This window comes from Arachis hypogaea, chromosome 15 (genome assembly GCF_003086295.3).
Source record: "Arachis hypogaea cultivar Tifrunner chromosome 15, arahy.Tifrunner.gnm2.J5K5, whole genome shotgun sequence".
Lineage (NCBI taxonomy): Eukaryota > Viridiplantae > Streptophyta > Magnoliopsida > Fabales > Fabaceae > Arachis > Arachis hypogaea.
This window is the reverse complement of record NC_092050.1, coordinates 52629491-52635761: the sequence shown is the minus strand read 5'-3', so window position 1 is coordinate 52635761 and position 6271 is coordinate 52629491. Positions and strand designations below refer to the sequence as shown.

Genomic DNA, 6271 nt, shown 5'->3' with positions numbered 1-6271 from the left:
CCACTACTCTGATTTGGAAAATAGAATGCTGCATAAGAACGCGAACATCAGACTAAAAGATACGTCTCAACCAAACAGAGATAAGCATTCACTAAATATAGAAATTCTGGATGCCCTACAAGCTTAAGAGGAACGTCTTAAACAACCCAAAAAAGAAGCCGAACACCAGCGCAAAGCCGAGAGGAACCTCCGGAGAGAAACTAGACGACACCGAGAGCTGGAAGACAAGCTCCTAAAGCTCGAGGCTGATCTCAAAGTTAAAACAGTTCAATCCAATCGCGATGACAACTCCCACAGAGATCAAGACCCATTCACCAATGAAATCATGAAAGATAAAATCCCAAAGGACTTCAAAGCTCCTGATATGATCTTATACGATGGCACATCGGACCTAAGCCATCATCTCAGCAACTTCAGAAGCATAATGTACCTCACTGACGCCTCAGATGCCATTCGATGAAAGGGCTTCCTGACTACTGAAGAGACAAACTTTTGCGTGGTCTAGAATTCAGAATAAATTCCCGTTGCAAGTATAGGTTCTAAACCAACAAAAGTCCTTTCTTACAAACGTTTTGGTTGTCACAAGTAACAAACTCCTTTTAAATTGATAGCTGAAGTATTTAAACCTCGAGTCGTCTTCTCAAGGAAATGCAGGGAGGTATGTTCTTATTATTAGTTATGAGTTTTGTAAATTGGGGGTTTTGAAAGTAAAGAACAAGTAATTTAAATGACAAATAAAATAAATAAATAACTATAAAATAAACTCTTGGCAAGGTATGAGAAATTGGAAGTCTTATCCTAGTTATCCTTATCAATGGTGATGAGAATTGAGTTTTAATCCCACTTAGTTAGCCTTTACTAAAGCAAAGGAAGGTCAAGTGGATCAATTAGTTTGGTCCTCAGGTCCCAGTCAATTCCTAAGAAAGGGCTGGAAATATTGAAGTTCAATTCAATTAGCAAAGACAACAATTATCAATCACGTTGAGTTTGATAACTCATGAGTTACCAATTACTTAATGATGAGCGGATAATTTATACGCTTTTTGGCATTGTTTTTAGTATGTTTTTAGTAGAATCTAGTCACTTTTAGGGATGTTTTATTTAGTTTTTATGCTAAATTCACATTTCTGGACTTTACTATGAGTTTGTGTATTTTTCTGTGATTTCAGGTATTTTCTGACTGAAATTGAGGGACTTGAGCAAAAATCAGATTCAGAGGTTGAAGAAGGATTGCTGATGTTGTTGGATTCTGACCTCCCTACACTCAAAGTGGATTTTCTGGAGCTACAAAACTCAAAATGGCATGCTTCCAATTGCGTTGGAAAGTAGACATCCAGGGATTTCCAGCAATATATAATAGTCCATACTTTGGCCGAGTTTAGATGACGTAAAAGGGCGTTGAACGCCAGTTCTACGCTGCTGTCTGGAGTTAAATGCCAGAAACACGTCACGAACCAGAGTTGAACGCCAGAAATACGTTACAACCTGGTGTTCAACTCTAGAAAGAGCCTCTGCACGTGGAAAGCTAAAGCTCAGCCCAAGCACACACCAAGTGGGCCCCGGAAGTGGATTTATGCATCAATTACTTATCTCTGTAAACCCTAGTAACTAGTTTAGTATAAATAGGACGTTTTACTGTTGTATTTTCATCTTTTGATCATCTTGGGACGTTTGGTTCTTAGAACATGAGGGCTGGCCATTCAGCCATGCCTGAACCTTTCACTTATGTATTTTCAAACGGTAGAGTTTCTGCACTCCATAGATTAAGGTGTGGAGCTCTGCTGTTTCTCATGAATTAATGCAAAGTACTACTGTTTCTCTATTCAATTCAACTTATTCCGCTTCTAAGATATTTATTCGCACTTCAACCTGAATGTGATGAACGTGACAATCATCATCATTCCCTATGAATGCGTGACTGACAACCACTTCCGTTCCACCTTCGATTGAATGAGTATCTCTTGGATCTCTTAATCAGAATCTTCGTGGTGTAAGCTAGATTGATGGCGGCATTCATGAGAATCCGGAAAGTCTAAACCTTGTCTGTGGTATTCCGAGTAGGATATTCTGGGATTGAATGACTGTGACGAACTTCAAACTCGCGAGTGCTGGGCGTAGTGACAGACGCAAAAGGAGGGTGAATCCTATTCCGGTATAATCGAGAACCTCAGATGATTAGCCGTGCTATGACAGAGCATTTGGACCATTTTCACAAGAGGATAGGATGCAGCCATTGACCACGGTGATGCCTCCAGACGATTAGAAATGCAGTGACAGCACATCGAACCATTTTCTAGAGAGGATGAAAAGTAGCCAGTGACAATGGTGATGTCCTTACATAAAGCCAGCCATGGAAAGGAGTAGGACTGATTGGATGAAGACAGCAGGAAAGCAGAAGTTCAGAGTGACGAAAGCATCTCTATACCTTTATCTGAAATTCTCACCAATGAATTACATAAGTATTTCTATCTTTATTTTCTGTTCAATTAGTATTAATTTCGAAAACTCCATAATCAATTATTATCCGCCTGACTGAGATTTACAAGGTGACCATAGCTTGCTTTATACCAACAATCTCCGTGGGATCGACCCTTACTCACGTAAGGTTTATTACTTGGACGACCCAGTGCACTTGCTGGTTAGTTGTATCGAAGTTGTGAATGAAAAATAATTTATTAAGACGTGCGTACAGAGTTTTTAGTGCCGTTGCCTGAGATCACAATTTCGTGCACCAAGTTTTTGGCGCCGTTGCCGGGGATTGTTCGAGTTTGAACAACTGACGGTTCATCTTGTTGCTCAGATTGGGTAATTTTCTTTTTGTTTTATTTTCAAAAATTTTTCAAAAACCTTTCAAAAATTTCTCATCTGTTTTCAAAAAAAAATAAATAAATCTTTTCAAAAATATATTTTTCTTCAGAATTTTTAAGGATGAATTCTAGTGTTTCATGATGATTTGTTGAATCCTGGCTGGCTGTAAGCCATGTCTAATCTTTTGGACTGGGGTTTCAACTTATCATGACAAGAGCTTGTTGATCCTCACATACTTAGTTGCTCTATACATGGAAAGTATCAATACATGCTAAAGCTTGACTGGCTATTAAGCCATGTCAAACCCTCAGATTGGAGCTTTAGACTAAAGAGTACAAGATTCCTGGAATTCATATTAAAAATTTTGGAATCCTTATTTTTCTTTTTCAAATAATTTTTGAAAAATCCAAAAAAAATTCACAAAATCATAAAAATCAAAAATATTTTGTGTTTCTTGTTTGAGTCTTGAGTCAAATTGTAAGTTTGGTGTCATTTGCATATTCATCTTGCATTTTTCGAAAATTCATGCATTCATAGTGTTCTTCATGATCTTCAAGTTGTTCTTGGTAAGTCTTCTTGTTTGATCTTGATTTTTTTCTTGTTTTGCATCTTTTATTGTTTTACATGTGCATTTTTGCATCCATAGAGTCTAAACATGAAAAATTTTTAAGTTTGGTGTCTTGCATGTTTTCTTTGCATTAAAAATTTTTCAAAAATAAGTTCTTGATGTTCATCTTGACATTCAAAGTGTTCTTGGTGTTCATCTTGACATTCATAGCATTCTTGCATGCATTCATTGTTTTGATCCAAAATTTTCATGCATTGAGTATTTTTCATGTTTTTCCCTCTCATCATTAAAAATTTAAAAATAAAAAAAATATCTTTCCCTTTTTCACTCATAAATTTCAAAAATTAGAATTGGCTTTTTAAAAAATTTTTAAAATCTAGTTGTTTTTATGAGTCAAATCAAATTTTCAATTTAAAAATCTTATCTTTTTCAAAATCTTTTTCAAAAATCAATTCTTTTTCATTTTTCTTATCTATTTTCGAAAATTTCAAAAAAATATTTTTCAAAAATATTTTTCTTAATTTTACATCATATTTTCGAAAATAACATCATCAATTAATGTTTTTATTCAAAAATTTCAAGTTTGTTACTTGCTTGTTAAGAAAGATTCAAACTTTGAGTTCTAGAATCATATCTTGTGATTTCTTGTGAATCAAGTCATTAATTGTGATTTTAAAAATCAAATCTTTTTTAAAACTAATTTCAATCATATCTTTTCAAAAATATCTCCTAATCTTATGTTTTTCAAAATTTGATTTTAAAATATCCTTTCTAACTTCTTATCTTCTTATCTTTTCAAAATTGCTTTTCAAATTTGTTTCAACTAACTAACTAACTTTTTGTTTGTTTCTTATCTTTTTCAAAACTACCTAACTCTCTCTCTCTCTCTCTAATTTTCGAAAATATCTTCCCTCTATTTTTTTCTAAATTTCTTTTTAATTAACTAATTATTTTAATTTTTGATTTTAATTTTCGAAAAATTACTAACCTTTTTCAAAAACTATTTTCGAAAATCACTAACTCTTTTTCAAATATAATTTTCGAAAATTCTCCTTCTCCCTCATCTCCTTCTATTTATTTATTCATCTACTAACACCTCTCTTCATGCCACATCTCTGCTCTCCTTACCCTTGTGTTTCTTTCTTTACATTACATTCTTTTCTTCTTCTACTCACACAGGGGAACCTTTATACCTGTGGTAAAAAAGATCCCTATTATTATTTTTCTGTCCCTCTTTTTCATATGAGCAGGAGCAAGGACAAGAACATTCTTGTTGAAGCAGATCCAGAACCTAAAAGGACTCTGAAGAAGAAACTAAGAGAAGCTAAATTACAACAATCCAGCAAGCACCTTTCAGAAATTTTCGAACAAGAAGAGGAGATGGCAGCCGAAAATAATAATAATGCAAGGAGGATGCTTGGTGACTTTACTGCACCTAATTCCAATTTACATGGAAGAAGCATCTCCATTTCTGCCATTGGAGCAAACAATTTTGAGCTTAAACCTCAATTAGTTTCTCTGATGCAGCAGAACTGCAAGTTTCATGGACTTCCATCTGAAGTTCCTTTTCAGTTCTTAACTGAATTCTTGCAGATATGTGATACTGTTAAGACTAATGGAGTAGATCCTGAAGTCTACAGGCTCATGCTTTTCCCTTTTGCTGTGAGAGACAGAGCTAGAATATGGTTGGACTCTCAACCTAAAGATAGCCTGAACTCTTGGGATAAGCTGGTCAAGGCTTTCCTAGCCAAGTTCTTTCCTCCTCAAAAGCTGAGTAAGCTTAGAGTGGATGTTCAAACCTTCAGACAGAAAGAAGGTGAATCCCTCTATGAAGCTTGGGAGAGATACAAAGAACTGACCAAAAAGTGTCCTTCTGACATGCTTTCAGAATGGACCATCCTGGATATATTCTATGATGGTCTATCTGAATTGGCTAAAATGTCATTGGATACCTCTGCAGGTGGATCCATTCACCTAAAGAAAACGCCCGCAGAAACTCAAGAACTCATTGACATGGTTGCTAATAACCAGTTCATATACACTTCTGAGAGGAATCCTGTGAGTAATGGGACGCCTATGAAGAAGGGAGTTCTTGAAATTGATACTCTGAATGCCATATTGGCTCAGAACAAAATATTGATTCAGCAAGTCAATATGATTTCTCAGAGTCTGAATGGAATGCAAGCTGCGTCCAACAGTACTCAAGAGGCAGCTTCTGAAGAAGAAGCTTATGATCCTGAGAACCCTGCAATAGCAGAGGTAAATTACTTGGGTGAACCTTATGGAAACACCTATAACTCATCATGGAGAAATCACCCAAATCTCTCATGGAAGGATCAACAAAAGCCTCAACAAGGCTTTAATAATGGTGGAAGAAACAGGTTTAGCAATAGCAAGCCGTTTCCATCATCCACTCAGCAACAGACAGAGAATTCTGAGCAGAATCCATCTAGCTTAGCAAATTTAGTCTCTGATCTATCTAAGGCCATTGTAAGTTTCATGAATGAAACAAGGTCCTCCATTAGAAATTTGGAGGCACAAGTGGGCCAGCTGAGTAAAAGGATCACTGAAATCCCTCCTAGTACTCTCCCAAGCAATACAGAAGAAAATCCAAAAGGAGAGTGCAAGGCCATTGACATAGTCAACGCGGCCGAACCTGGAGAGGAAGGGGAGGACGTAAATCCCAGTGAGGAAGACCTCCTGGGACGTCCACTGATCAATAAGGAGTTTCCCTTTGAGGAACCAAAGGAATCTGAGGCTCATCTAAAGACCATAGAGATTCCATTAAACCTCCTTATGCCATTCATGAGCTCTGATGAGTATTCCTCTTCTGAAGAGAATGAGGATGTTACTGAAGAGCAAGTTACCAAGTACCTTGGTGCAATCATGAAGCTG

The 6271-nt window shown here is 36.3% G+C and overlaps 1 non-coding gene across 1 annotated transcript; it reads right to left on the bottom strand.

Moving 5' to 3' along the window:
- Positions 1-5152: 5152 nt before the first annotated feature.
- Positions 5153-5260, bottom strand: LOC112753813 (small nucleolar RNA R71). The gene has a single exon (XR_003178178.1). It is a non-coding gene; the product is annotated as a small nucleolar RNA R71 (small nucleolar RNA).
- Positions 5261-6271: the final 1011 nt, after the last annotated feature.